The sequence below is a fragment of the Trachypithecus francoisi genome, unplaced genomic scaffold (assembly GCF_009764315.1).
Source record: "Trachypithecus francoisi isolate TF-2019V2 unplaced genomic scaffold, Tfra_2.0 Lachesis_group11, whole genome shotgun sequence".
Classification (NCBI taxonomy): domain Eukaryota; kingdom Metazoa; phylum Chordata; class Mammalia; order Primates; family Cercopithecidae; genus Trachypithecus; species Trachypithecus francoisi.
In genome coordinates this window covers 89,557,727-89,567,892 of record NW_022681456.1, presented here as the reverse complement: position 1 = coordinate 89,567,892, position 10,166 = coordinate 89,557,727, and the positions used below count along the sequence as shown (strand labels likewise).

The following is a 10,166-nucleotide window of genomic DNA, read 5'->3' as shown; positions in this document are numbered from 1 at the left end:
TGGCTTGGATCATGATTAGAATAAAATAATGATAAAAAGGCATGAGGTAATTGGGGAAATTTGAACATTGATTAAGTATTTAATGATATGGAGAAGTTGTTGAATATTTCATTTTATTTATACAGAGAGACAGGGTCTCACTATATTAACCAGACTGGTCTCAAACTCCTGGCCACAAGTGACCCTCCTTCCTTGGTCTCCCAAAGTGCTAGGATTACAGGCATGAGCCACTGCACTCGGCCCTGGCATATTTTGTTCTATGGTGAACATCTATAGCCCCAACTACTACAAAGGCTGAGGTGGGAGGATTTCTTCACCCCAGGAGTTTGAGGCTATGATTGAAAGCTGGGTACCTTTGAAGATAATGAAATTCAACAGGTTAAGTCATCTAATAATAGACTTTACTGTAACTGCAGAAGCACTTAGAAAATCCAAGACAGAACTCATGGAAATCAGTGAAGATAAAACTAAATTCAGAAGGTCTTCAAGCAAGCCCCTCCCAGAAATGACTGATAAGTCTAAAACTGATGTAAAAACAGATCTGTTTATATCAACAGCTTCCCAACTGATGCAACTCTTGATGACATAAAAGAATGGCTAAAAGATAAAGGTCAAGTACAATATTCAGATGAGAGGAACATTGCATAAAGCATTTAAGAGATCAGTTTTTGTTATGTTTGGTAGCATTGAATCTGCCAAGAAATTTGTAGACACCCCTGGCCAGAAATACAAAAGCACAGACCTGCTAATACTTTTCAAGGAAGATTACTTTGCCACAAAAAAGAAAAAGAAGAAGAAGAAAGAGAACAAAATGAAGTGGAAGCTAAATTAAGAGCTAACCAAGAGTAAGAAGAAAAACAAAAATTAGAAGAAGATGCTGAAATGAAATATCTAAAAGAAGATTGGATGCTTGCTGAAATTTTCGGGTGACTTAGATGATCAGACCTGTAGAGTTACACATTCTTTTCTCAAATCATAGTGAAATAAAATGAACAGACCTTGTCAGAGGAGCAGAACAGGGGATGGGATAATTCTAATTAAAGTAAATGTCAAGGAAGTATTGGGTAAAGCCAAAGACATGAGTAATGGAAGTAATTAAGGAACAAAGAAGTGAGTTGGGAAGTACTAGAAGGAGAGGTGGAAAAAGAAGCTTTGAAAAAATCTTAGAAGACCAACACAAGAATCCCTAAACAAATAGAAGTCAAAAGGTTGCAGATTTAAAGGAAGAGGAACAGGTAATTACGTCTAAAGGAAAAGTACGTTTCAAGTTTTAAAAAACTAAATCTGCTAATGATGGTGAACAGGATGAAAATGGTGCAACTAGACCAGTGAAACGAGCAAGAGAAGAAACAGACAGAAGAACCTGCATTAAAACAACAGCAAATGGTGTCAGCAGCTTAGTAAACCAGTAGTTTAGTAAACACATTTTTTATTTATTTTAATTAGGTTTTAAGCTGCTTTTGTTTTGGGGAGCTTTTAAAATAAAAAACAAATTAGGTCCACTTCAATGTCCATATGTGAGAAAGGAGAAGTTCTTTTGTTGTTTAACTTGTCTTTTTTTGTTATCCAAATGAGGATTTTTTTAAAATGCATAGTTCTGTATGTGTTGTTTCAGATTATTCAAGTATCGAAAGGAGCAGTCTTCCCCTAAATTGCTTTTGTAATATGATAATGTTAGTACAAGCTAATAAAATATATTCTTTATTAAAAAACAAAACAAAAACAAAATAATCCACAGGGTTTGGCAAGTGATAAATGAAACAGAAGAAGAGCAATAAGGAATGCATGATTGCTGAAGCTGGATAATGGTAGGTTGGCTCATTAAACTATTCTCTCACATTCATATATATTTGTCTAATTTCCAAAATAAAAATAGGCAAAACAAAGTCCTTCATCACCTACAAATTATTTCCTGAAAGTAACTTCCACTAACAGTTTTTTATATTGTTTTCCAGACATCTTCCATGTATATGGAGGCAAGTTCATGTCTATCTATATATGTATATGTATATGCAAGTGTATATAATTTTTAAAGCAATGGAAATCATTCTGTATAAGACAAATAAAATGAAATGAAATAAATTAAAGCCCCCAGGTATTTGTCTACATAATAGCAAACATCTGAATATTTACATAAATATATGTATGTACAATGGTTTTGGAGCAGGAGAGAGTCAACATCTATAAATCTAGCCTGTCAGATTTGACTGTTTTTTAATGTGATATTAAAAGTGTAATAGTTATTTTTACATTAATAAAAATCCTCCTCATAAATACATACACTTTTTTGAATTAAATAATACATATTTTGGAGTCATGAATAGACAGTTCTTGCATACACTTTCCCTCTTCACCAAATGATTGCTTAATAGAGATTGTGTATAAGAGTCTTAGGAAACATTTGCTTAAGGAAGCAAAATTTAAATTTACTTTTACTAAAAGATCCTCAAAGTTCATATTTTTGACACATTCTGTAAATCCCTATAATCTAATACATAGCTTTATACCTAGAAATCATTTGATAAATACGTCATTGCATATGATGTGCTGTCAATGTTGAAGCTGATAATGATAAAATGTAGGCCCTAAGTAACTTCTGTAATAACCAGAATAATTTCTGTAATAATTCTGCAAAAATCAAATTGATAGCAAATTGTCCAATTGGAAGTAATGTTCAAAATAAGACATTCTAAGCAAACTTCTTTTCTCATCAAGACCAAGCAAGAGCATTTATCCTTAAAATATCCCAGGCCAAAACTGTCAGATGTGTGTGCTGCCTTGAGCAGTATCAACCCTCTACTCTAGGAAAGTCTTGCAACTTACAATTCAGTGCTCTTTTCAACCAAAAGCACAAGTCATTCTCCCAGATTTTTATAGTTAAATATCAACTTTTCTACCAGTATATTTGGTGTACAAAGCAAACTGATCATTTTTTTAGCCTACATAGGAGAATATCTGCTTGAGAATTCAGTCTTGAACTGATGTCTCTCTGAATTCTGTCAAAAATATAGGTGAGAAAAAATTATACTTGATAGCATGTATAAGAGATGTAAAAATCCATTTTTCTGTATTTTCTATGTTCTACTTTAGTTATCTTTTAGTATTACTGTAGTTCTTTGGAACTACAAAGAACTGTATCTGTAATGTGGTTAGTATTTTACTTTAAATACTTTAGCCTAAGAAATGGATCTATAAAGACGCATAATTTAGTTATAGGTTATACATACCTCAGGGCTGGTTAGTTGGTATTTAACCAAAAGCCAGTAATCCAGAAGAGGCTACCAAAAGCACTTTGGTTATCTTTAACTTCAATTAACACCAGAGGGGTTTTTAGTTACCACTACTGACATAATAAATTATTTTTTCCCACTGGATAAATAAGTGGTATTAGAGATGTGGAGAAAAACATTTTTATTTTTACATGAAAGCTTATACCTTCCCGAATGGAAAAAGAAGGCTTAATTCTGAATCAGTCCTGTGTTCAATCACTGACTTAGAGAATTGTTGTCTAAACTGAGCTATGATGTTAGCATCTCATGTTGGAACATTGTCACATTTCCTCAAGTGAACCTTTTATACAGGGTAGAAACTTGGAAGGACCAAGAGCTGAACCTCACAGAGTTTACAAAACGTTATATGACTGTTTCTTTGCCTGCTAGCACATAAAATGTTTAAATATACCATAAAATTCAGTTTGACCCTTGTTTTCATGCCTGGTAGTAGAGTTATGGGGATAGCTCTATATCCCCTAATCAGCTTAATTAGATATTAGAGGCTACTCATGTTTAAGAAAACGAGCATAATAATTGAGAATGCCTAAATAGGCTCAGGCCATTTTGCTGAAGTTCCATGAAGAACCACTTTGGAAGGCCGGGAGCGGTGGCTCATCCCTCTAACCCCAGCACTTTGGGAGGCAGAGGCCGGCGGATCACCTGAGGTCGGGATTTCGAGACCAGCCTGTCCAACATGGAGAAACCCCGTCTCCACTACAAGAAAAAAAAAAAGAAAGAAATTAGGCCAGCATGCCTGTAATCCCAGCTACTCGGGAAGCTGAGGCAGGAGAATTGCTTGAACCTGGGAGGCGGAGGTTGCGGTGAGCCGAAATCGCACCATTGCATTCCAGCCTGGGCAACAAGAGCAAAACTCCGTCTCAAACAAAAACAAAAACAAAAAACACTTTGGCCTGTGCTGAAATCTGGCTGCCAAAAAAGAACAACCTCAAAAAGTCGAACGACTTCAGGGTCAGATGGGTAAAACCTGTGCGTCGGGTGTAAAATAATAGAGAATGTGAGTTTGCAATTAGAGGGGAGACGATAAGGAAATGATCCTGCCAAGCAGAGCATTTGCCTAAGTGTTCGTTGTCACTAGGGTGGAGAAGTAGGCTGGAACGAGATCATGCTGGGTCTTGCATGCAGCACTCAGGATTTTGGATTTTGTCTTCACAGCAATGAGATATGTTCATATTTGCATTTTAAAAGGACCACTCTTGTGGTGGTGTGGAGACTATGCCAGGATCTGAAGACACTAATTGAACATTGCCAAAGTAATCTAGATGAGAGCTGCTGGTATTTTGGACTGGATCTGTGACACTGAGGATAGGAGCAGGAGAATTTGAGAGTTATCTAGGAGGTGGAGTTTATTCTACTGTGAATTTAGAGTCTGAGGAAATCTTGTCTTTCCTGAGGAACTAGTGTGCTTAATTTTATCAGGCCATGATGAGAATGACATAGCCCATCATGTTTTGGCTGCCAAGAAGTTGAGCTAATTTAAGAGCTCTATCGTAACAATTCTTAGTTTGTATTTCTCTCATTTTCACCCTCTCTCTGTTTGACTTTAGATATTTTATGTTGTTTTGATGGTTCTGTAATGTGGTAATATGTGTATCCACTTAGTGTGCCTCCTCAAATCCTGTAAGTGACAAATCCACACAATGTATACCCCATAAATATATACCATTAGTATGTATCAACAAAAACTTTTATTAAAAATTTAAATAACAACAGGCAGGCATTTTTTTATAAAACAGCCTGTACTTACAATAATTCCACTAAGAATTGGACTTCTGCAATGGAGTCTAAAGAAGTTCTTCCCTGTTGCTCCATAGTCAGCTAAATTCTTCCCTTTGGCAGGAGACATCTTTGTGCTTGGTGGAGAGCAACAGCTCCTGTAGTATGAACTCAGGCTGGTGAACTCCAGGAGTGAATAGCTGACCTCCCACTGCTGCAATCAGCTGTAATCTGAGATCCTGCTTCAACATTCAGACACCTTTTAAAAGGAGATGGTGAGGAGCTAGGTTCTTTTCTCAACTGAAAGGAAAAGACTCTAGAGAATCATTGCAGCCTTTTTAGTAACCTGCTGGAAATCTGGCAGGTGCATGATTACTCAGGGAGAAATAAATATTTCCCAATAGCTGCTAACTCTGTGGATTCCCTCTGCAGCCTAACACCCACACAACTCAGAGCCTTGGGCAGATTATATCTTAATCCTTGAGTTATTTTCTCTTCAAAGAGAAAAAACATTTTATTTTTTAAAGAAAGTACAATAACATGTTAAGAAATTTATTCTACCACTTCAATAATCATTGCTCAATTAAATTTCTATAATTCTGTACTTTCTTAAATATTCTTGTATTCCCTCCACCGCCACCCCATCCCCCAAATACTCTTGGGTCTTCAAAATAAATTCTAAAAATCTGGCTCACCTCTGAAAGACATGTATAAATATGTTTTCCATTTCAATCTGGCAGAACTCATGCTTTTATTGTCCTACTTTTCTTGCACATGCCTTTTCTGGCTGGCCCTATTTGACTTTTTGTGCATTATTTTGCCTCACCCCAGGCATTGTTCATCTCCGTGCCCTGCATTCTACCTTCAAACTCTATTTACTGACTTTCTTCTGTTGCTGGGAAACTTCCCAGTTTCCTTCCAGGCCATTCAGTTTCCTTGGCATTACTTGCTCGTTGTTGATCATTTCTAACCACTTTCCCAATTCTGCTGCTTGGCCCAAAGTGAAATGTGAGACTACTGAAAGATTTTGAGGAAATTACTCTGATGCTGCTGAGCAGGAGTCTTTTCAGCTGTTTTTATCTTCGTTTCCTCAAAGTCACAGGTGCCTCTCATTCATATTGAGATCCTACTGCATTTTGTAATTTGACCTGAATTACTGCTTTGAACAAAAGGATGCATATTGCATCATGAATTTTGTCATATTCTCCAATATTTACACCAAAATAATCCCTTCAGATAAACTTTAAATGTTTTACATTTACTGCCAAAATTATAAAGCAAACCCAGAAAAGTAATCCTTTGGGAACCTCTACTAAGGCTGTGAATCCTGGCTTTCTGAACCAGATTTGGTTGTGTTAATCTCTTTGTTTTAGAGTGTCATTTCTCTGGTAAGAATGTGTCATGTAAAATACAATAGACATTTTAACCACATACACAAAAATTAATTTCTACAGTTTTTTTCTAGTTTCCTAATTCTATTGAGTTTTGCAGTTTTGATTTATTTGGAAACTCTGTAAAAATCCATGTTTAACTTTGAATTTGTTTGATTTGATAGTTCCAAATTACTGAGAGAAAAAGGGGTGTTCTCCTTTTAGAAATATGATACTAAAATAAAGGAATGATTCACAGTGAGGAAAGAACCATGAGATTGAAAAAGGACATTTATAATATTTAAAAGGAAAGGAAAGTTTGATGAGGAAGGGTAAGAGCAGGTTGATGCTGAGAGCTAACTGGGGCAATTTATGTTCCCCTCTGGTTTCCTAGCCCTGTAATGTTAAAGCCTGGCTGTGCGTTAGGACCACCTGTGTAGAGTTTACTAAAAATGCAATGTCAGGCATCACTCAACACTTTCTGAATCAGAATCAGAATTAGAATCAATCTCTTCTGCAATCACCCCAGATGTTGCTGATGGACAGTTGTGCTGTGAGTAGCCCCTTAACTGGCCTGGAACCTCTGCTTCCTGCCTCTTGAAACAAGTGGCCATATGGGAAGTGTGTCTACCCACAGATCACCATGCTAAGAAATGCCCAGGCCACATGAAGAGGCTCTGGAGAATGAGCCTCTTAGAGAAGGGAAAGCAGGCTGAGTATCAGCGTAAAACAGACAGACACATCAAGGCAATGGATATGTGAATGAGCCATCTTCAATGTCCAATCCTATTGAACCTTCAGTTGGCTACAGCCTCAGACACCATTCTGATGGTCACAGCATGAGACCCCAAGAGAACTATTCTGCTGAGCCTAGTCAATACACAAAAGCATGAGGGATAATAATGAACTGTGTTTTAAGCCACCAAATTTGCAGTAGTTTATTGCACAGCAATAGATGACCCAAACATCAATCCCTACTGCCCCCTCAGGGACTTATCATCAATAATCTCTTTTTAAAATATACAAATAGAAATAACTGACATTTACTGAGGCTTACTATGTACCATACACTGTTCTATACACTTTTTATGAAATCCTCTGAATACTCCTATTGAGATAAGTGCTATTTTTATCTCCATTTACAAAAGGTGAAATTTATCCAAAGTAACACAAATAAAAAGTGGTGTGGAGCAAGACAGTGAGATCCCAGAGTCTGCACACTTAACCACCACATGTACCTTAATCTGTCACTCTTTATGGGGTCTTCTCTACCTGCATTTAAACATATTTGAGTTTCTCCTTCTTGACCCTATAGATCTCCTCTAGCAATCACTCCATTTCTCTCTCTTTGCATCTTTAAGGTTAACTCTCTAGAAAGGGTTGTCTACTTTCTGTATCTTCTTTCTCCCATTCATCCCTCAAGCTATTGCCCCCTAACTTCTTCCTCTTCCACCCTATAGACACCAGTTCTTGTTTGAGTCATCTGTGGTCTCCCTTGCTAAATCTAAGGGATCACTCTTTGTCCTTGTCTTCTTAATTTCTCTTACACTGGCGACACTGATAACCATTTCCTTCTCTTGAAACTGTTCCCTTCTATAACCTCTGTGACCCCAGTCTTTCCTAATTTTACTCTTACTTTTCTAACATTACATCTCATTTTCTCTTACTGCCGTCTCTTCCTCTGCCTGTCTCTTAAATATTAGTGTTCCTTAGGAACTCCCTTTCTAATTATTATGTACAATTACATCTATCCCTATGGCTTCACTCACTATCTTCATGATGAGAATCTCAAATATCTCTAGTCCAGATTTCTGTCTGAACCTGATTCTTAACCTGAGGTCCACAGAACCATTGGAATTTTGTGTGTAATTCAGAGGGGTCCATGAACTTGGACAGGAAAAATATACATCTTTCACTAAACTTTACTTGAGACAAGCACTGTCTCTCATAAAACATGGGCAACAAACCACAGTGGAATTAACAGTACTTGTATCAATAGAAACCACAGATTTTTAAAATTTTTTTTAATTTTTGTTTTTAGTTCTGGGATACATATGAAGGATGTGCAGGTTTGTTACACAGGTAAACGTGTGCCATGGTGGTTTGCTGCACCTATCAACCCATCACCTAGGTATTAAGCCCAGCATGCATTAGCTACTTTTCCTAATGTTCTCCCTCCACCACCCCACCCCCCAATAGGTGCCAGTATGTGTTGTTCCCCTCCCTCTGTCCATGTGTCCTCATTGCTCAACTCCCACTTACAAGTGAGAACATGCGGTGTTTGGTTTTCTGTTCCTGTGTTAGTTTGCCCAGGCTAATGGCTGCCAGCTTCATCCATGTCCCTGCAAAGGACATGATCTCATTCCTTTATATGGCTGCATAGTATTCCATGGTGTATATGTACCACATTTTCTTTAACCAATCTATCATTGATGGACATTTAGGTTGATTCCATGTCTTTGCTATTGTGAATAGTGTTGCAATGAAGATATGCATGCATGTATCTTTGCAATATGATTTATATTCATTTGGGTTTATATCCAGTAATGGGATTGCTGGGTCAAATGGTATTTCCAGTTCTAGATCTTTGAGGAATCACCACACTGAGTTCCACAATGGTTGAACTAATTTGCATTCCCACCAACAGTGGAAAAGCATTCCTATTTCTCCACAACCTCACCAGCATCTGTTGTTTCTTGACTTTTTAATAATGGCCGTTCTGACTGGCAAACCACATACATTTTTATATCAAAATACAATTGTCAGATGTGAGGGCTGTCTGGCTGTGTCATCTGTCACCCCATTGATAGCCAGGGTTGATTTGGCTGAATTGGCTGGCTAGGTGTGTGTCCCCTTCTTCCCTCACCATTCCATGTGGATCGCTCCCAAAGCTGTATGCTCAGTTGAACAGAATGACCATCAAAGAGGACAACCATCCCTGATAGAGGAGGACAGTCTTCAGTCAAGGATATAAGAGTAGCTGTACTCTCCTGCTAGAACCTCCAAACAAGCTCTGAGGGTCCATTTGTAGGGGAACATGGGGCAGTCAAGTTTCCAAGACTCCAAATACATCCAAATGAGGTGCTGCATTGGTGAGCTTTGAATTTTTATAAGATGAAAATATCCTTATTTTCCTTTATGACTGAAACCTGATTTATGAAATATTTAACTAACCTAAGGTATTAACTGTTGTCTCATACTTTCCCACAAAAGTTTAAATTTTCTGTTTTTCACATGTAAATATTTAATTCATCAGCAATTATGGATGGTATGATATATAAGGAAATTGCTTCATCAAAGCATGATGACACCACCATTCAATATCTGACATAAAAATACAGAGCTCAGTCTGGGCAACATGGCAAAACCCTGACTCTACTAAAAATACAAAAACTAGCCAGCCTGGTGGCATAAGCCTGTAGTCCCAGCTACTTGGGAGGCTGAGGTAGGAGGATTGGCTTAAGCCCAGAAGATTAAGGCTGCAGTAAGCTGTGATTGTGCCACTGCACTCCAGCCTGGGCAACAGAGCAAGACCATTTCTCAAAAAAAAAGACAAAGAGCTGAGTTTATTGCTGGTCAGGTATGGTCTCTCAGAGCACAGGAGACTGTTGATCTCACATGGCTGTTTTTGCAGTATGGAGTTCAGGGATGGGCTGACTTTCCAAGGCATCAGTGGTTTGACATCATCTATAGTAGTGGTGTGACTACATAGGTAAGACAGTGTTTGGTTTGTTGGCACTTGAGGTATGTGACGTTTTTGGAGTGAATCTGCCCCTGACTAGATGGCTCT

The 10,166-nt window shown here is 37.7% G+C and overlaps 1 pseudogene; it reads left to right on the top strand.

Annotated features, from left to right (window-relative positions):
• The first annotated feature begins 334 nt into the window (after positions 1-334).
• LOC117090883 lies at positions 335-1,401 on the top strand (annotated as a pseudogene).
• The last annotated feature ends 8,765 nt before the right edge of the window (positions 1,402-10,166 follow it).